The sequence below is a fragment of the Canis aureus genome, chromosome 10 (genome assembly GCF_053574225.1).
Source record: "Canis aureus isolate CA01 chromosome 10, VMU_Caureus_v.1.0, whole genome shotgun sequence".
Taxonomy (NCBI): domain Eukaryota; kingdom Metazoa; phylum Chordata; class Mammalia; order Carnivora; family Canidae; genus Canis; species Canis aureus.
Genome location: NC_135620.1, coordinates 55,815,731 through 55,837,509, shown reverse-complemented (window position 1 = coordinate 55,837,509; position 21,779 = coordinate 55,815,731). Strand labels below are relative to the sequence as shown.

The 21,779-nt window shown below is 46.5% G+C and overlaps 1 protein-coding gene across 9 annotated transcripts in view; it reads right to left on the bottom strand.

The window, feature by feature from the left end:
* The window catches only part of FRMPD1 (FERM and PDZ domain containing 1), a 146,085-nt gene that overhangs the window by 76,737 nt on the left and 47,569 nt on the right, over window positions 1–21,779 (bottom strand). The window contains exon 1 of one of the 9 annotated variants that reach the window (XM_077912568.1): window positions 16,233–16,366. The exons of 7 other annotated variants lie outside the window; for them this stretch is intronic. The gene's annotated coding sequence lies outside the window, so the exon portion shown is untranslated. Of the gene's footprint in view, window positions 1–15,778; window positions 15,962–16,232; window positions 16,367–21,779 lie in introns of those variants that run through there. One more of the 9 variants, XM_077912569.1, reaches the window with a different exon arrangement.

The following is a 21,779-nucleotide window of genomic DNA, read 5'->3' as shown; positions in this document are numbered from 1 at the left end:
CACTCTCTCTCTCAAATAAATAATCTTTTTTTTTTTTTCAAAAAAAAAAAGGTACCGCAATTTGGAAACTTAAAATGAGAAATAACAGTTAAATGGGAGAAGAACCCAGAATAAATAATTGCAATTATGAAGACTGAAAGAACCTTCACTTAAACAGGTTTCACAAATAATGAGCATTCAGATTATACCATGGAAATAGCTTTTAAAATATACAGCAAAAATACTCAATTAGGAATACTACTCAGCCATAAAGAATGAAGTCTTGCCATCTGCAATGATGCTGATGTTGCTAGAGAGTACAAAGTGAAATAAGTTGGAGAAAAACAAATACCATATAATTCTACTCATATGTGGAATTTAAGAAACAAGCCAACGAGCAAAGGGAACAAAAGAGAGAAACCAAGAAACAGATTTAATTATAGACAACAAAATGATGGATACTAGAGGGCCGGTGGTTGGGAGAAATAGTGATGCGGATTAAGGAGGGCACTTATCATGATGAGCTGGGGTCTCGAATGGAAGTGCTGAATCACTATATGGCATGCTTGAAACTAACATAACACTGTATGTTAACTAACTGGAATTAAAAACTTAAGTTAAAAAAAAAAACTTAAGTTAAAAAATGCTACAATTTAAAAAGCCCACCTACCTTTCTGCAACCCTCTAGAGGAAGCAGGACATGTTACAGAATGAGAAAACAACTCACCAGTGGAGCAGAGCTGAGGGGAGTCGTCCAAGGAGAGAATCCAGCCCCCCTTCCCGCGCTGGCCCCCCCCCCCCCGCCTCCCCACACTGCTCCTGGGCCTCCCAGCACACAGCTGTCTTTAAAGAGAAAAGGCCGCCTTCCCAAGATCGTGGACACCGGAATGGGAGTATCAAGTGACCTTCCCATAGCTCGTCAATGAGCCCCCGTAAAGCTGATGACCCAGCCATGTGGGCCGAGCGGGATGGTCCCCGCAGTGGCCCGGGGACCCCCTCTCCTGCAGATCCTGGGCAGCCTCAGCCTTGCCCTCCGCAGGAGTCTCTCTCTCCCCCTCAGCACCACAGGCCCAGAAGCCTCCAGATGCCGCTCTTATCTCCCTCAGCCATGTGAACTAGCCCAGAGAGGAAACCCTACAGGTTCTTTGCGGCACCCTGGCTGCTCCTGGGCCATGGGCAACAGAGACTGTGACACCTGAGGTGTCCCAAGGTGGCCAGTGTGCAGCTGCAGCGCTGACTGGGTGCCTGCTCCCCAGCTAGGTCTGCCCAGCTGCCTCGGGTTAAAGTGAATGGCATAGCATTAAGTCGATAAGCCTCCCAGGGAGGTAGGTCACCCTTAAACACTTTATCCCCCCTCAACAGATGGGGGAATGACGCCACGGGAAGATTAAATGACCTGCCCGGCCTCACACAACCTGCCGCAGGTGGAGCCCGTGGCAGTCCCAGCCCTGGAGTCGGCTCATGAATGGAGAAAATGCTCTGGAGAAAGCCCTTCCAGCAGTAGGAGGCCTTGTACCCCAGAGGTGAAGAAAGACAAAAGCAGAGAGGTCACCTGCTGAAGACCCTTCCATGGTCCCTCTCTGCCCGTTTCTCCAGATCTCTGTGACAGAAGGACTTTCAACCACAAGGATGGGTAGAACGGGGTGTGGGTGCTGAGAGGACAGAACAGGCCTGCAGGCAGTGAGGGGCCTCGGTGATTGGCACCAGAGGAGGGGTCAGGCCCAGCGGGGTTCTATCTGGGCCCTGGGTCCTGTGCACCCCACAGGGGCAAGTCACTGAGAGATACAAGAATGAACCGGACCATCCCTGCAGTCAAGAAAGGTCACTGAGCAGCGTACCCAAACCCCTAAAATACCAAGTAGAGACTAGAAAGGGTCACAGCAGATGGGCTGCTAGACTTGGATGATGGGAGCTCAGGTGCAGCTGTGGACACAGGAGGGTGCTCTCAGGGCAGGCTCCGTGGAGCGGGGGACCAGGCCACGGAGGGCAGGAGAGTGACACCTGCAGAGCTGGGGAGGACAGAGAAAGTGCACAGAAGGAAGATGGCCCAGGGCTACCCTGAAGACCAGGAAGATGGACGGAAGGGCCAAGGAGATGTGCAATAGGGTTGAGGGACTTCTGGTAGGACAGGCAGGTAGAAGCCCTATCACCAAAGGCCTTAAGTGTGGGACTAAGGAGACTGACCTTTGCTCCCAGCCACAGTGCTCAGCCCTGCACCTGCTCACATCAGGCCCCCATTAATGCTGTGGAGCAACATGCAGGAAGGCAATCCCACGTGTGTGAGATGAGTGACAACTGTAGAAAAATATGCCACAAAAAGTGCCTCCACTCTTTTTATCAGTTGGTATCTGGTCAGGACCACTCCTAAGTTTAGATCAACTATCTGAAGCATTTGCTATGTTCTGTCCCAAATGGAGACCATAAGACTTGCCATCGGCTTCTCACCCAAGAACGCTGTGAAAATTAATGATGAGGTAATGTCTGAAATGCTCAGAGCTCTTCAGAGATGTGTGGCAAAAGGCATCACTAGTATTAATATTTAAAGAGACTCTACCCAGCTCTGATCTCTTTTTCTGCAGACTAATGTTACGTCCACAGGATAAGGTGATGCCAGATTGGCGTCTACATAAACCTTTCCAGCAGACAGCACCCAAAGCAGGTGCTTGACCCTAAGCCCCTTTCTTACATGTTGCCGATGGGACCCATGATCCCAATGATTCAGGGGCTGGCTTCTGACGGGTTATCCAGGGCTGCCAGAGAGCAGGGGCAAAATGAACCAGGCGGAAGGCAGAAGAACAAGACAGATTTCAGAAGGTGGTCTTCCTTGAAACTCCAATTTTTTAGCACTCAAGAAAGTCCAGTGAAGACTTCAAGGGGAATCATTTTAGCAAAACCCACATCCTACACCAGTTAACATTTTTAGGTCTAATGCAGTGCCCAAGAAAGGAAGAAATAAGAATGCCTCCTCAGGCTCAATTACAAATGGAGTGGAAAGGATAATTTCAAAAGTTCAAGGGGAAAAACAATCAATCAATTTCCTTCCCCCAAAGCTTTCACGTCTATAAATACACTCACACAAATGGACCCAAGACCACTCTTCCTTATGAAAACACTACCTGTCTGGCATTTGCAAGATAAATGATGTGCCCATCTTGCTTCCAACGCACTGAAGCTCAAAGAATGCCCTCCAGTTGCTTCTCTCTTCTTAAATAACACTCATCCCTGCACCATTATAAAAGTCATACATGAGTCTGGTAGAAAATTTTGAAATTATTCTTCTTTGGAAAGAAGAAAATAAAAATTATCTGCCTCAATCTATAAGTTGCTAATTACCCTTCCAGCCTCTATGTGTGAAAATACATATTTTCAATGTAATTGGGAACTTTATGTATGTGTTGGCTTATAGTCTGTTTTTTCCCCCTAGAACAATACCTCTTAAACATTTACCTATGTGTTTATTATTGTACAACATTATTTTGTATATCTTATTGATAGGATTGCCATATTTAAAGCTAACACCCTATTGCTGGATATTTGGTCTGTTTTAGAAATGTCTGCATTACAATATTGAAATATATCTTTACATAATACACTGCTAATTATTCTCTTAGGATAATTTCCTAGGAGTGGCGCTGCTGGGTGAAAAACTACACAAGTTTTTACAGTCTTAGATCTAGACAAATTGCCCTTCAGAAGGGCTATTGCAGGCTCCCTCCTTCAGTCATAGAAGAGCTACCTCCCCTAATTGCTCACTGACCCCTACTTTAGTAAGTTTATAAAGGGAATGTTGCCCTTATTTGGGTGTTGCCTTCTTTGATTACTCCAGAAGCAGAGTTTTTCCCAAATGCTCTGTGTCTACAGTGTTGTTGTTGTCTTTCAGAGGCTTTTTTTTTTTTTTTTTTACTGTGTACATTCTATTCATTAGAAAACCAATGTCCTCTTCCCCCTTAAAGGGCGTTCCCCCCCACCCCACCTCGGTGGCTCAGCACCTACCATCCACATTTTCACCTTGGTGCCCTCCACTTCTTTCTCAGCATACATTTCACAGTTCCAGCAATTAAGCCAGACACAGAGCCCAATGATCAGTTATTCAGCCATCAGTTTATTCACCTGATATCTCCTGGGGTCTGGAATGCTTCAGGAACCATACTGAGAGAGAACTGTAAACAAAACTATGAGAAGTCAGGGGAGGGAGGGTCAATGAGGCCTGAACTTCTGTTCAGGCCTGAACAGAAGTACACTTAAATTGAAAGATACCTCAGAGTTTTATTGATAGATGAAGGGAAAGAGCAGGCTAGGCAGAGGGAATCACATGAGCAAAGGTCCTGAGGCCTGTTGAAGCATCATATAGGAAAGAAATATTTTCATTCTTTTTATAAAATTCCAGTATAGTTAACATACTACTATAACAATAGTTTTCAGTGTGTGATACAGTGATTCCATTGTATACAACACCCAGTCAGTGCTCATCACAAGTGCACTCCTTAATCCCCATCACCTATTTAACCCATCCTCCCACCCATGTCCCCTCTGGTAACCACCAGTTTTTTTCTCTATAGTTAAGAGTCTGTTTCTTGGTTTCTGTCTCTTTTTATCCCCCTTTGCTCATATGTTTTGTTTCTTAAATTCCACATATGAATGAAATTATATGGTATTTGTCTTTCTCTGATTGACTTATTTTGCTTAGCATACTCTCTAGCTCCATCCATGTCATTGCAAAAGGCAAGATCTCATTCTTTTATGGCTTAAAAATATTCCCTTGTATATATATACCACATCTTTTATCCATTCATCTACAGATGGACACTTAGGCTACTTCCAAATCTTGGTTATTGTAAATAATGCTACTATAAGCATAGGGATGCATGTATCCCTTTGAATTAGGGTTTTTGTATTGGGGAGTAAATACCCAGAAGTGTAATTGCTGGATCATAGAGTAGTTCTATTTTTAACTTTTTGAGGAATCTCCATACTGTTTTCCACAGTGGATGCACCAGTCTGCATTCCCACCAACAGTGCAAGAGGGTTCCTTATTCTCCATATCCTCACCAACATTTGCTATTTGTGTTTTTTATTTTAGCCATTCTGATAGGTGTGAGGTGATATCTCATTGTGGTTTTGATTTGTATTTCCTTGATAATAAGTGATATTGAGCATCTTTTCATGTGTCTCTTGGTCATCTGGATGTTATTTTCATTCTTAAGACATGAGAATGAGGGGCTGGGGTTGAGAATTAAAAGTTGGCCCTTGCTGAATTCACCTGCTAACCTGTTCTTTTCCCTGCACCTTGACTTTGCTTGAAATCCCTGGCCATTCTCCAATACAGACTCCTCCAAAAACCTTCTTGAGAATCACCCTCACCACCCTCTCTCCAGGCCTCTCTGCCTGGAGCTGAAATCCTGGCACTCACACCAATGTACTCAGCAATCTCGAATGAATAGATGGCTCTGTTTGCTTATTCCTGGGCTAAGTCTTATCAGTCCAGCTGGAAAGAAACTTCTGGATAGTGATATATTCTATCATACCCATAGCCTTTCAACACTGGGCTTAACTTATAATAGGCAACCAGTAAAAGCTTATAGACTCTAACCAAATTACGTGGGACAGAATAAATACAAGAGAAGGGATGGGAGTGCACAGGTCGTGTGCTTCTAACTATCATCCAGACAGCTGGGAACATTGAGGTGGTCTTTGAAAATTAGCTTCTGAACACAATCATGACAAAAAATAGATTAATTCTCTTTAGGCGTGTAATTCTGCATCTGCTTAGACATTTCTCAGTTAGGCACACAAACGATACTTGTTAAACTATGCTGCGTATCCCAAGAGCTTCTGTGCATAAAGGTCAATGTATTCTGGAGATTTGGATTTCTTTTTCTTTGCAGGAAAGCAGGAGGAAGAGAGGAAATAAGGTCCCTAATGCATGTCATCTCTGCTGGGAATTTCCATCTGATAATTCCAATTGAAAGCAAAAATCTTAATGCCACCTGGGAGGAATCAGTCTCCATGATTAATGCCTTCGTGCCAGCAGCAAACATTTCTAGATAATTCTTCCCTGAGGCCGAAGAGCCCATACATTCATCAAGTGACTTCTCTCCCTGTTCTGGTTCAGATTACCCTGGCTCTGGATTCATCCCCTACCAGAGCTTTGAGCACACTGCTTTGCTTGTTTGTCGCCACACTGGGCTGTGACCTCTGCAACAAGACTGGTGACTTTTTCTCCATCCCTATGTGCCCTGGGGCCTAGAACATTCACCACCCCCCCCCCCAAAGTGGATGGTCAATCTATGTTGTGGAATTAAATGCAGGGGCCCTTAAGGACCTTAGAAATAACCCAGTCCACAGATTAAAAAAAAAAAAAAAGAACTGAGGCAGGGGAAGCAACATCTTCAAATATACACAGAGAGTTAGTTGATAATAATCAGTAGGTGAAAGAGAGGAAGAAATCAAAGATGGTAGCAATGCTTGAGGAATTAGGAGGCTGAAGGGCTTGATGGAACTGGAAAGGATGGAGGGAAACAAAGTTTGGTTTTAGACAGCCTCTAACTCATAAAAGCTGTCCCTCTTCTCCTTGTTAGCCCTTTAGCTAACATAAAAAGGAGATTAACATTTATTGAAAACTTACCATGGTTAGGTAGAAGACAGTGGTTGTGTCTTCCTCATGTCTTCTGTAATTTTAACATTCACAGATGATCCACTAAGTAAGCAAGGAAATAATGTGCCTGAGGTCACGCAGCTAGGAAGCCCAGGTCTCACTGAGTCAAACTCTGGCACTTTGCCTGCTCCCCACTGACTCTCTGATCCTTGTCCTGAGGCTACAGGGGACCAAGGAAGAGCCAGGCAGACTGAGTGAGTGAGTTTACAGGTGGCCTTGGCCATGTCCCAGGACAAGAGACAGCACCTCTAGAGCCTGAATGTTAGGTCTGCAGCTTCCCTGCCTCCCAAAAGTGCAGAGAACAGACACCACTCCATGCTAGCACTTGGTTGACAGGTACCTGCAGAAGCAGGTAAAAGACAGAGAAACACAGAGGCCTTAATATAGCCAGGGTGACCATAAAGAGCAATGAGGGCAGCTGGAGTCAGATGCAAGGCAGGTAGTCATCATAATGACATCTTTCATTTCATCGGTCAGCACTGTATACCAAGTCTGTGCCCAGGACCAGGCATCTTCTCAGTTCTGGACTGAACCAGACTGAGCCCTTGTCTGAGAAGAGCTCATACTCAAGTGGGGCAGGTTACATGGAAACACCTCTCAGCCACATGGTCTGGGGAGTTGCTCCTCTAGCCTGGAAAAGACTTCCTAGACAAAGTAGGGCATTTTGATGTGGGGATATTTGTAGGCAGCTCCATCAAGCCTTGTCAAAATGGGAAATCACTCTTTTTAAACCCAGTAAGCAAAATAAGAAGCAGAGTTCTCTCAACTGCTCCCCACCCCTGCCCTTAGGGGTCCAAGCAGTGAAGTTGGAATATCTGCCTTCCAAGCTGATCCTTAAGATCCTTTTCAAACTCAAAGTACAGGTCAGGTCTGGTTGGATGACCAAGAAGGTGGCAATCTAGAGTCCAACTTCTCTATGCCAGTCTCTTCTGGAAGCCTTCCTGGATCTCACTCAAGGCATGCCCAGCCCTCTGCAGGTCTCTGTAACATGCAGCACCCTGCCCCACACTGACTTGCTACCAGCTGTAGATGGGGCAGGACTGTTTGAGTCATCTGTCTCCTCCCTCCTCCCCACCCCCGCATGCCTCTACCCCCTGCACAGACCTTTCTTACCAAAGCATGTCCAACTGAGAGGAGTAGCACTCAAGAAGCATGCTCTGGGCAAGTGTGAGTCAGTAATCCCAGAGCAGCAGTGACAGCCATGGGCAGAGTCTGGAACTGCTCAATGCTAGACTCACCTAGGCCACCATCCTCCTGCTACTTCTTCCCAGCTTCTCCAAACCCAACCCTCCTGCTTGCCCCAGGCCTTTTTGGTACTTTGGCATGTCAACTGCTAACAAAATGATGCAGACACTCTTTGGGGAAAAGCGTATTTTATTGGTGTTGCCTTTGAGGGGCCTGTAAGCCCGCAGAGGCCAAAGACTCCACTTAAAGGACCTTGAACTTCTGAGATAGGCTAGCTAAAGGCCAGGAAGACCACACTACAACACACTCTGAAAGCTGTGAAGAAGCATTTCCTGGTTTTTCACAGAAAGAGATATGTACTTGGTCACTGAGAATGTAAATACTTTGCCTCCAGCTCAATGAGCCAATCTCAGACTAAATTAGAAGGAAAACACAAGGACACTCGATCTTCCTCTCTATGTCTCTTCTCTATACAGAGCGCATTCACTATGGGATCTCCCCTAAGTCTAAGAACTGGTAATGAACATTTTAATAGCACAGCTTCTCCTTCCTATTGATAGAAACTCACTGACTAGCCAGGGCATGCCGGTGAAGACCAAAGGACCAGAAAGACCTGGCCACATCTGCAGAACAGGGCACCTTGGAGCAGCAGCTGCCATGCTAAAGAAAGGAAGACACATGAAACCTCCAAAATAAAGACCTGAGGCTGGGGACCCCGGAGAGCTGGGTTCAAATACAATCCACAGAAGACAGTCACATAAAGAGAAAGTAGAAAGTCAAAGGCCGAATGGTGGCCCCCTAAGAAATATGTCCATGCCCCAATCTCAGGAATCCATAAATCTCACCGTAATTGGAAAAAGGATCTTTGCAGATGTAATTAAGTTAAGAGTGTTCAGGTGAGGATCTTATCCTGGTTTGTCCAGGTGGGCCCTACATGCAATGACAAAGTATCCTTGTAAGAATGAGGCAGAGCTAGATTTGACACAGACAGAAAGAGGCGTTGCGACTAGAGAGGCAGAGCTGGCAGGGTTTGGCCACGAGTCAAGGAATGCCAGCAGCCACCAGAAGATGGAAGAGGCAAGGAAGAAATTCTTCCTTAGAGCTTCCAGAGGGAGTACAGCCCTGCCTACACCTTGATTTCAGACTTTTGGGCTTTGTTTTTAGCCAGGGTTGCAGTGATTTGTTACTACAGCCGCAGGAGACTAAGACAGTGCCTTAGAAGTTATCAGACTGATGAGGGATCTGAGTCCCGGAGAGGGGGCTGCCTCACCCAGAGCCACTCCACATCAGCCACTGGTCCCTGACACTCTCCTCTACAGCAACCCCCCCAGGTCTCTCTGACACCAGCATGCATGTGGTTCCCCCAAAAACTCTAGAGGGGCCCACAAGGAACTCAATTGGGCCTCAGGTTGTGCTAAATGCAAAGACAGACTCTGAAGTGAGGCTGCCATGGTCTTGTACCCCGCCACGCTGGTCAGATCTCACCTGCATGGTCACTATGTCCAATTCTTAGTTCTGTCTTTTTCAGGGAATTGGGTAAACTGGGACACTCTAACTGAAGAAGTAAAGACTCGGGGACCTGATCCCTGTCTTTGATTGTCCAAATGGCTTAAATGGCCATCATGGGGAAGAAGAAATGGATTTTTATGTGGGGCTTCAAAGGGCAGAATAGAGGCCAACAGTGCAGCCCCAGCCAGTAGGGAGAGTCTAGTTCAGCACAGTGAAGAACTTTCTAATAATCAGAGCCAATTGACAATGGAATAGAAATGCCTCCAGGACTGGCAGGTCCAAGCAGAAAGAGGCTGGGGTGTGCTAGGGGAATTCCTGCACCAGAAAAGGATATACTTGATCATCTCCGGAGTTCGCAATCCTGTTTGAAAGTCTATGACTGTTCTGTTAGTTAAAATATCCTGTAAAATATTTTACATGAGCCTGGGCTTTTGGCATATAGACAGGCAGTGCTCTAACTAAGGAACTTACCACACAGCTTTTGTAAAGACAAAAACCCAAAAAATTTAGTACTGTAACTATCCAGAAATGAACTCAGAAAAGAAATAGTTCCTCCTGCTCCTATATACAAATGTCTCTGACACCCAAGAAAGAAGAAAGAGGGAAGGGCACATATCTCCATATGGACATCACCCTTTACCCTGACCAGGAGCCAAGAGCCCATGCCCCAGTACCAAGGGAGCTTTGGGCCTCATCTCCTCCTCCAGGGAAAACCAGAGAAAACAGACTCCATGTTTATTTTAATAAATGCTTTTCCTTTTGCATTCTTCTGAATTCTAGATTTGGAACAAATCAAACAACAAAGCAGTAGCTCAGAAGCTTACCTATGCTAATGCTCAAAACTTAGTCTTGGAGAGGGCTTTTTTGGGGCAAGGGGAAGGATATTGTTATCGCCAGTTGTAACAAATGCTAGCCTACACCCTACATTCTGGATACTCAGAGAACAGGAAGCATAGCATTTCTCATCTGCCTGCACATCTGTCTGTCTTCTCTTAAGTCAAAATCTCATCATTGCATCCGGGTGGATTCCTCTGAAGCTCTTTCTGTTCAGAATTTTGAAAATTTGCCATGTTACCTTTTTACTGAAATGGCTGAGCTTCTCAGATCATTCCTCAAGAGAGGTCAAAAGAATAGACTTTCATATTTTTGGATTTGCCACCCTATCTTTTTTAGCCTGTAATTAGTGTCCCCCCCCCCTTTTTCTAAAAGAACCACTGTTAAGCACACACATCATTTATCAGCCAGCTTGTGAAATGATTAGAAGCCGAAACCATTTCTAGCCATGGCAAAAAGGTCTCCAAACATCAGGTGGGTCCCTGAAAATACTGTGTCACTTGAGTGAAATTAACGGCTACTGCCCTCACATTAGTTGGCCAAGCACCAAATAGGGCTTTCCATTGTCCTTCAGGCAGATAGTTCATTATTTTTAAAACTCTCCTATTTGCAGAGCTACATAATGTAATCTGTAGTTAGCAAAACAAATTTAAGACATCATTATTCTATGAATGCATATTAAGTTTGGTGTATATCCTAGACTATAGTAGAAGTAGGGCTACAACAGCTGTGCATAAATCAAAATTTTATATACTGAATAACGTTAAGTTCACAGGCATGATGTTTTTGTGTTTTTTTTTTTAAGATTGTATTTATTTATTCATGAGAGACAGACAGAGAGAGGCAGAGACACAGGCAGAGGGAGAAGCAGGCTCCATGCAGGAAGCCCTACGTGGGATTCAATCCCAGGTCTCCAGGATCATGCCCTGGGCCAAAGGCAGCGCCAAACCGCTGAGCCACTGGGCTGCCCCATGTTGGATATTTGAAAGCTTTCCATACCAGCTTTCTTTTGGTATGGTGAAAAATCCTTTCATAATATAAATAATTATTGATGAGTTTATCTAGCTTTTTTCACAGTATATTTATTAAAAGTTGGCCACATTGGAAAGCTAAATTAAAATTAGACTCCTGTTTGAGTTAACATCAACTCTTCATCAAATGAAGGGCCTACATTTCAAGGCATCAGAATGCCTCAAGTGAGTTCAACCGGGGACCACAAGCCCTGAGCATCAGCATCATGTTTCTGGCATGACTCAAATCATTTCAGATCTCAGGAAAAGCACAGGCTTTTGTCAATCCATTGCAGCAAACACATATCAAGCTTGCACTAGGGCTAGGGTCTATGAGAAGGACTGTGAGGCGGAGGTAAGAGGGACATTGTGTCTGGCCTCCCAGGGACTTCTCAAAGCCATTGCCACATGCATAAGTGACGGCACACAAAATCCTCCACGATTTTTTTTTAATTTTTTCTTTATTTATGATGGTCACACACAGAGAGAGAGAGGCAGAGACACAGGCAGAGGGAGAAGCAGGCTCCATGCACTGGGAGCCCGATATGGGATTCGATCCCGGGTCTCCAGGATCGCGCCCTGGGCCAAAGGCAGGCGCCAAACCGCTGCGCCACCCAGGGATCCCAATCCTCCACGATTGACAGCAATGGCTTCCCTACGAGATGTACTAAATGCAGGGGAAGAGCAGGGGCAGACGAGAACTCTGGGACGAGGGGGTCTAGAAGACGGCTGCCAGGGCATACAGGGTTTAAGCTGGGCCCTCAGGCATGGGCAGGATCACCAGGGCTGAGGTACATGAGGCAGAGGAGCCAGATGGAGAGGCAATGGCTGGAGGGATTAAGTGTGGAGGACACGGTGAGGGAGGAGGGGGACTGAGAGAATAAATGGAGACAGCCTTCATGTCTGCGGGCCTGATGACTCTGGACTTCATTATCCACATGCAAGGGATCCACTGAAGGTCTCTGGGCCATACATTAGACAAAACAGAAGTCTGATGTTCAGAGACGGAATGGAAATGTGGAGACATGTTTGAGGGAGATTTCACAAGTCAAAACGACAGGACTTGGTGAGTGACTGGATTTCAATAAAGAGGGATCCAAGGGAGAGAATAAGGTTGTGGGTGACTATGTAGCATCCCCCACATTGCCCCCACTACCATGGAATTTCCAGGGTGGGAGTGGAAGACTGCTGGCCAGAGAATATCACACAGCAAGTGTGCAAGGCTGGCTTTGGTGCCACTCAGCATGTTTCCCCTCTGCATATCAGTGAGCAATCCAGGGGCACTACTCTTCAGGGTTTACAGTGAGAGGAGATGGAGGAGCGGGGGAGAAGGCGAGGGAGGTAGGGACAGAGAGGAAAGGAAGAAGGGGCAGGAGAGGGAGGGTAAGAAAAGGAGAGAGGAAGGGAAGGAGGGAAAGATACTGAAGGAGGTCTACAGTGAGATGTTCCCAAAGTGGGCAGCAGCTCACCATGCCACTCTAGGCTTGACCATGCTATGGCTGGGTATTCTTCTTTTCAGGATTCCTAAAACATAGCTTTGTATTGAAGGAGCAGAGAACCTGCTCTGGAGTATCCCCATAACTGTAGTGATAATACCCACGCACACAGCCTGTCTGGTCCTAGAACACACAAAGCCTTTCAGGCCTCCAGGTCTTTGCATTTGCTGCCTCGCCCCACCTCCCCCCATCCCCCCGCCCTCTTAATTTAACTTTCATTTGGTGCTTGCTACATACCTGGCACTATTTCAAGTACATTACATATATCAATCCATTTAATCCCCAAACAACTCTATCAAGTAGGGTTATTATGCCCAGTTTACAGTCAAAGAAACTGAAGCCCAGAAGATTAAATAACCTGACAATGGAATATATTTAGTTGTCAGTGGGGCCAGTATTCAAATACAGACACCGTGGCCCAGAGCCTGTGTTCTCACACCAAAGCGACCCTGCCTCTTACTGAGCTGGACTGCATGCCACCCCCACTCCTACCCCCAGCTCTAGTCTGGACTGGCTCCTTGTCTCCTTTAGCTCCCAGTGGTTCAACAGACCTTCCTTCGCCACTCCCATTACCTTCTCTCACTTTACCCTGCTTGTTTCCTTCCCAGCTCTTAGCCAATTTGTAATTATTTATATGTTTACTTGTTTACTATGTTCCTCTAATTAGAATATAAACTCCAGGAAGGCAGGGATCTTCCCTTTTGTTTCAGTGTATTCCTGGGGCACCTAGAATCATTCTTTGGCACAGAGAAGGTGTTCTGTGAATAAGTGTTCCATGAACAAATGAAGGGCGGTAGAATGGCTGCCATGTGGTGGACACAGATTCACAAAGTATTGCAGTGTCCTTCTTCACCCTCCTGTCCTATTCTCCGTCCTTGGCTACTACAAATCCCCAGCAACCCACACTAAGGCAGATGGGAGCTGGTGCCCGGTTCCCAGCATATATGGACAATGCTGATATATTTATAACTGTGTCTGACTGTCAAATCCCCCCACCTAGGTCCTTGAGCACATAGTGATAAGCTTATGGGAGGCAGGGATTGCGTGTTCTGATTAACTTCTCTGTGGCCTCCCACCACCTAACAGTATTTACAGAGCATTGTCTGCTGTTGATGTCAGCGTCTGATCTGAGCACCCTCAAATGACAAAAAGCCCCTGCCCTTGCATTGTCACAAGAACTCCAGTCTGATGGTGAGGTTCCAAGTCAATACCTATGCTAAAATAAAAGACACCATTCATTCACTTTATTGGTGTCTAGCAACACTTATGGAGCTTGCCCATGAACACTCTAATAAAAGGCACAATTATCAAGTGTCTATCATTATACAAACACTCTGTTAGGCACTTTATACATGATCTCATTTAACCTTGTATATTTGGAATTATAATTCCCCTTCTGCAAATGTGAAAAGTGAGGTTCAGAGGCCCAATATCCCCCAAATCAGTGTGGATTCAAGCCCAGGTTCAGAGCCTCCTGCACCCCACGGTGCTCCACTCTGTGCTCTGCCTTCCCCTCACTTCCACTTGACCCACTGTTCTCCATTTGGGCCCTGAGTTCTCCTGACCCTGTACCTTTGCTCACACCAGTTCCTTGACCTAAAATGGCCTTTCCACTTTCCACCACCTGTTGAAATCCGCTTCCTCCTTCCACCTTCCAAGACACAGTCTTCCCCATTAACTCCAGTTAAAATCCACACTCCTCAGTGTTCCCAGAGGTCCCCTAGGAATACTCCCAGAATGGCCTGTGGTATGTTCCTCCTTCTTCCTCACTAGACCCTGAGCTCCTTGAGGGAAGGGCCTATTGGTGTTTTTCCTATTTGTTTCCTCCCGAAGGAGTGGTGAGAAAGCACTTGCCGAACCGAACCACTGAAGAAGGAAGAGGGAAGTGACTGGTGGCATTCTAATGCATCTGAGCTATCAGGGGCTCTGGACAAATGAGCTTCCACTACAGAGTATGGCTGGGAAAAGGCAAACATATGTACCACAACTCTGCTATTTTCCTGCCCTGGTCACAAAGGGCACTATTACTAGTTTTCTGATTTCATTAAGCTTGAAACTTAAAACCAGGAAGTCTAGGAAGGAAATAAAATAATAAAATCACTTCCATAAGAACCCTTTCACAGTAGCAGATTTCACTCACACACTGGGGAGACGCTAATTGCAGCACAAGGGGGACAGGAGATTGGGCAAAAGCACAAAGCTCACTTTGAAGGACATGGGTTAACTACCTCACGCTTGTTCTCCTGCATGAGAGAGTTCTCCTTCTGGCTGCACCAGAACGCACCTGTTCCAGAAAATAGGTACTTGCCAAACTGTAGGCCTCTCCAACCATGCCTATGTTGAACACACACCAAAAAGTACTTGATTTAGAGTCTTTTTCTACATCATCTTGACTGGAAAACATCACTTTAGGCTAGGAACAGGTAGATATTGGCCTCTATGTCAGGACCCCTACAATGGTGCTTTATTTTTTTTTCTTCAAATTATTTTGAGGTTTTAACAAAAATAACCAACTCACAGACAGAAACGCTTCCTGATCTATAAGCCACTCTGAAAACAAATCATTATGCTGTTGAATATTTTATGATGGTCCAAAGCACTGAAGGAGGGAAGGGCAGCATTCACCAATCCCTGCCATGTCTATTTCGAGACTCCCAAAGCATACTGCAAATGCTGCCTTTATTTCCCATTTGCAAGTGCTATAGGTGGATGTTCCAAAACTGTGAAAGAGTTCCAAACTGACCCTAAATAGAGAGACCTGGAAGACTCTACTTCTCCAGAGTTTACAGCGGAAGGACCACAACCATCATCTAGTGCACATTCCTCCCTCCCCACTTCGTGGGCGGCAAAACCAGCGGGGGGGGGACTTGCCCAAGGTCACACAGTCCGTGGGTGGCAGAGGGGTCACCAAAACCCAGAGCCCGGACTCCTAGCTCTGGGAGCACCCTCTATTCCCAGAGACTGACTCAACAACCCTCCTGCAGCTCAGCCCAAACTGCTGCTGGTTAGCTACGTGATGGCCCACCCCGCCCCAGATTGACTTCAGTGGGTTCTATCCCCGAGCCCCAGGGAGCCCTGGAGCTGAGACACTCAGGGATGCCCCGACTCACAAAATGGCAACACCGGCATGCACTTCAGATGATCATCCCTGGCGAACCCCTCCTGGTCCAGGCGTGGCTGTCCAGACGGGGCAGGGCTGGCTAGTCCGAGGTCACTCAGAAAGTTGGCGCTGGCCGCGGCCGCACCTGAACCCAGGTCTCCCGCCTCCCGGTTTGCCGCTCTTTGCAGATCTCAAAAACTTAAGCAACATACTGATACTGTGAGAAATTTAACCGTTGCAGGCCCTGAGCGAGCCCGCGGGCGCGCCTCCCACAGGGATGGGGACACGAGGACTGGAGGCGGGCGCGGGTCACCCGGGGCCGGCGGTGCAAACGGAGCGCAGGGCGGAGGGCGGCGCGGAGGAAGCCGAGGGACAGGCGGCCAGAGGCTCGGGCAGGCGCAGGCCCGGGGCGTGGGGACCGTCAGTGCCCCCAAAACTTTGCGGCGCCGGGACCTCGCCCTTACCTGCAGAAGAGGCACCGGCCGCGCGGACGCGGACCCGGAGAGCTGACGCTTTCGGCGAGGGGCGGCCCCGCCCGGCGGCGGGCACGGACGCGGGCTAGGCTCGGGCAGCGGCTCGGGCAGCGGCTCGGCTCGGGCTCGGCTCGGGCTCCGCCTCCCGCGCCGCGGCTGCAGCCGGAGGTGGGGGGGGCGCGGGGGCGCAGGGCCCGGCCGCGCCCGCGCCGTCTGGCCGCGGCAGGTGCTGAGGCTGCAGCTGCGGGTTCGCCAGCTGCCGGCGCCGCGACCCTCGCCCCGGGGGAGGAGCCCCGCGCGCCGCCTCCGCGGGCCCCGGAGGTCCCGGCCCGCCGCAGTGGGCGGTCCCGCTCCCACCCGGGCCCTGCCTCCGCCGGCCTTCGGCGGCTCCCCACCTGGGCACGCAGCGTCCGCGGAGTACCCACGGGGAGACTGAGGCCAGGAGAGGATAGGGGCTCCCCAAGGTCACCCAGCCCCGCGGCGTTCCAGAACTGTAACCCAGTCTCCAGGCACGGCCTTCTCACCCCACCCTTCTCCTGGCTGTCATACTCCAAGGCCTCTCTGAAGAACTCCAGCTATGTAGGACTCTGAGGGATGCAAGTGACCCCAACTTCCCTGCTCTTTCCTTCTTGGTCGCTTCGAGGGCTCCTCAAACCCCAAAGCCCTAAAATGCTGGGGTGCCCCGGGACTCTGCACTCAGCCCTCTTCAGACTCCCTGGGCCATCTTAACGACTCCTCTGGCTCCGGTCCTACCACCTCTCTATCCTTCCCAAATGCATACCTCTGTCCAAGACCTCTTTTCTTTGCTGAAACATCTGTTCCACGCCTACTGGATCCCCGCCCCATGTTAGATACTGGAGATACAGCTTCGAATTAAGCGTTCTCCCTGCCCTCTGGAATGTACTGTCTAATGGGCTGTTAATACAGGGCACTTCTTGTGATCCCAGGGTGCCGTCGCTGGGCAGCTACATTGTCTGAGCCAGGGAAGAAGGCCTCCTCTCTACAGAAACCTAGAAAGACCAAGGAGCTTGGCCAGTGAAAGGGAGGAGTGTGGAGAGAGCTTTCTAGGCAGAGGCCACAGGAACAAAGACCCCAAAATGAGAGCATCCCAATGAGGGAAGGACAGAAGCTGAGAGCTGAAGGAGAGGTACACGGAGTTCTGAGTAGGGAAGGGGCACCATCAGGTTGGTATGTTAGATCGTTCTGGTGATGGAATGAAGCACAAATGTAAGTTAATAAATGTGTCCTTCATCAAAAAAACAAAAACAGCATCGCAGCCATTGGAGCCTACCTGGCCCAGGTGAAGAACAGCACTCCAGCACCTACCTCTTCTCTTTTACTTCCAAATCCAGGCCTCTTTTCCAAACCTCTCTCCTCAGAGGCTGTCTTTGAAAGGCCTCCTAACCAATCTGCAACATCTCTTTTCTCTCAGTGCCTCAAAGATCTCTTTTCTCTCGGTGCCCCAGCTCCTCTGCCACCCAGATCCAGGCTGAGTTAGCCCTTTATTCTTTGGGGTCTGCTTCCCCACCCGTCTCCACTCTAGACACAGTGTACCAAATTCTGCCTTTGGATAAGCACCATTAGGGAAAAAATGGATAAAAAAGTGAAAAGTTCTCAAGCCACTATGGAAAGAAAGTAAGCCTCCAAAAAATTCAAGTGTTGTACCTGTCCACATTATTACAACTCCAGTGCATCTACAATGATCTCTAGAGTTTAGTTTTTTTAATTATGTGTTGTAAATAAAGATTAATAACCAAATTACTCTCCCTAAAGCAAATTATTATGGACTAAGGGAGGCACCTGGCAGAAAGGAAAATAAGAACTCAACCCTCTTGGCCAGTGCGTATAGATTTTGCCCATGGAATTTTTTCCTTTCCGTCTCCATGTCCTAGCTGCCTATGCCAGAAGCATCTGCTTTTTCAGGAGATTTAATGGGTAAACAATTTTACCTTTTGGCTCCTGGGTCCCCACTCTGCCCAGGTTCCCATTCTGATTGCTCTTCTCCTTCAGCCTTCCTTGTCTGCTGGCTGTTTAAATGTCAATGCTCCTCATGTCCCTTCTTGATCTCTTTTACCTCTTCCCTCTCACTGAGCAATTCTATCAGATGCATGGCTTCATCCTTCTTCTGTGCTCCAAACCCAGAAACCTAATTGCCAGCTGGACATCTCCTGAATCCTCTTCAGGTGCCCCAGTCTCAAAAGAGCCACAACTAAACCACAACTTTCCCCCTAAACTGCCCCTTCTGCATTGCTTCCATATCTCTAATGGTAGTGGCACTTAAACCTAAACCAGGGGGGATTTCTAGACTCTTCCTTCTTCCTGGCCCTCATTATCTTACTGGTAGCTAAGTCCAGTCAACACTGTTTCCATAACACGTCTTATCCATGTCTCCTCCTCTTCATCTTGCTTGCTGCCTGTGCCTTACTTAGGTGAGGCCTCACCATCAAAGCTGAAGTCTATGCCTCTAGTCTAGTCTATTTGCAATTCCTCTTCCACATGCTGCCAGGGATCTTTTCAAATCACAAATCTGGCAAGTCACTCTCCTGCTTGAGAGACCTTCATTGTCTCTTCTCGACCCTGTGATAAAATCCTAAGTGCTTAGCATGGCATGAAGCCCTCAGTAATCTGACTTGATATGGCTATAGCGCTGTCTAGACATCATTCTATTACCTTACAGCAAATACCTTACGTTCCTAGGGCACATCATATTTCACAATTGTAAAAATAGCTACGATTTATTAATGTACTACTGTGTGCCAGGCACTGTGTTAAGTGCTTTACACATAGCATTTCATGTAGGAAAGCCATGGAGTGTAGTGCTAAAATATACAGTCTCGAGCCAAACTGCCTTTCCTCAACTCCCAACACAGCCTCTTGTTAAGCCGTGTCAGTGTGAGAAGGTTCTACAACCCCTCCGTTTTCCGTTTCTTCCTCTGCAAAGGGAGCATAGGTAAGAATACCTGAAATCTAGGGATCTTCTGAAGAGTGACTAGAGATGTAACAGTGTTCATTGTCTGCTATCCAGCACTTAGTCGTGCTTATAATCAGTGTACCTGGTGAGGACACCCATGCTCCTTTTTCACAGAAGGAAACTGAGGCTCCAGGCAGTGCAGTCATTCATGTAAGACTCCACAGCCCATCAACAGCTGCACGGGGCCTCACTGGGGATTTTAAATCCCCCCACAACTAAGTGCTTTGCAGAAGCTGATGCCTCACCCTAGAAGGCTTTCTCTTTTCCCACTTTACCTACAACTTGCTGGACAAACTCTTCCTCCTTTAAAGATTTTATTTTATTTACTTATTTATTCATGAGAGAGGCAGAGACATAGGCAGAGGGAGAAGCAGGGTCCCTGTGGGGAGCCTGATGTGGGATTTGATCCCAGGACCATGAGATCATGCCTGAGCTGAAGGCAGACACTCAACCACTGAGCTACCCAGGCATCCCACTCTTCTTCCTTTAAATCCTGGTGAAAAATATCTTCTCCTCTATAAGGTCTTCCCAGCCCCTCCTTCGTGGCTGTACTGTGTTTGGGCTGTTCTTCAAATAAAGTACCAAGCACACTACATTACAATGATTTATTTACATATCTGTCTTCTTGAAACCTCCTTGAGAAAGACAATTATCTTATTTATTTTTATCTTCCTAGGACTCTATAGATATTTGTTGAATGAATAAATAAGTCGATGAATAAAATATACATAAGCTTCTCAAAAGAACTTTACCCTAACAGCTGTCATTTCACTCTAGATCACTTTTAATCTCTGTTTTTGTCACTCTGAAGTCCTTTTTGTTGAGAGAATACCATCAAATGATCCAATATTAACATAGAGCAAGATACGGCAAGACTGAAATTTCTCATATGGCTATTTGATCACGCCTTGTCCCTCTCAGATGTCTCTCCTTTTTTTAGTGACACTATGTAATAACCCATAATGAGAAGCTGTGTTGCATCCTAATGAGACTTCCTGACTAAAAACATCTGAGGTTTGAATTTATTTCCCATAAGTACCATTTCAGCTAAAAGTTTTGCTTTCTCTATGGCATGAGTGTGCCATTTGTTATCTGCTAAGTGCCCATACCTTCCCCTTCTCCATATTAATCTCCTTTGCATTCAAATAATTCTGAGAGCTGACTTAATAGTAAGCTTTTCTATATAATTTCCTTCTTGGAATGCCTAACTCTTCCTGACTTTATATCTATTGTTCCCAAAATAGAATAGTTTACTGCTTCAAATTTCAGATTTACTGCCTATAGTGATTTAGGATGAGTTTCTGCTCTTCCTCTGAATGATCAAATTCCTTATGGCTAAAAAAATTTTTTTAAACCTTTCCCTATCATTTTGTATGGAGTAGTGTTTTTACAGTAGATGTTAGAAACTTCTTTTTTTTGTTTGTTTACTTTTTTAAAAATGTTATTTATTTATGAGAGAGAGAGAATGAGAGAGAGAGAGGGAGAGGCAAAGACATAGGCAGAGGGAGAAGCAGGCTCTATGTAGGGAGCCCAATGTGGGACTCGATCCCTGGTCTCCAGGATCACACCCTGGGCCAAAGGCTGGCGCTAAACCGCTGAGCCACCAAGGAATCCCAATGTTAGAAACTTCTATTTTGTATACCAGTACACAAGTATACAGTACACCAATACTTGTATACACAAATACATTGGCAATTTTAATGCCTTCGTGTTAAATTAATGAGAGGCAGTGCAGGTCAAAAATGTGAACAGTGGTCTGGGAAACAGGGTAAACTAGTACCATTTTGCTACTTGCCCAAGTCCTATTACTCTTCAGGCTACAGAAGACAAGAGAAGTGAGACTGAATGACCTTGGTGGTTTCTTTCAGATCTAAAATGATATGATTCCTTAATAGGCCTCCAAGAGGTCATTCATCCAACATTGTTGACTGCCAGCTATGGACTTGTGCCTTGTGTTATAAACACAAATGCAGACTGGATAGGGAATGCAATGGTTTGGTATGAGAGTGTTATTATACCACAAAAACTAAATACCTATCTTTAATATTCAAGACCTACTTAATACTGAACTATAACAAAGGCAGTTACTTTGAAACTAGGATGAGCCAAAGGTCATGAACTGTTGGAGTACTTCAGGAAGACCATTAGGAGTAGCTCTATAGGAGATCCAAGGCTGCACTTATGGTGAGCTGCTTGTAGAAAAGCAGTGTCCTGTTCTAAAACCCAGTTCTGTCCTTACCCTGCTGTGTGGCTAGGGGAAAGTCACATCACCTCTCTGAGATACTATCTTCTTCTCTGTAAAAGGAGAGAATGATACCTTATAGACCAAGATCTCTTGAACTCCAAACTGAACGATTATTTGAGAATAAGGAAGCTAAAGTGTCATCTCCTCAGAAAGAGAGGTTCAGCTATTCTCTGCAAAAGAAACTGGGTGCTTATCATGAGGATTATATTACCTCTTGAGAACAAGTAAATTGTTGCTCTATAGAGAGAAATGATGACATAAAAACAACATGTTCTTACTCCCAAGATTAGAATCCTAGAGGACACAGGAGCGGACATTCACC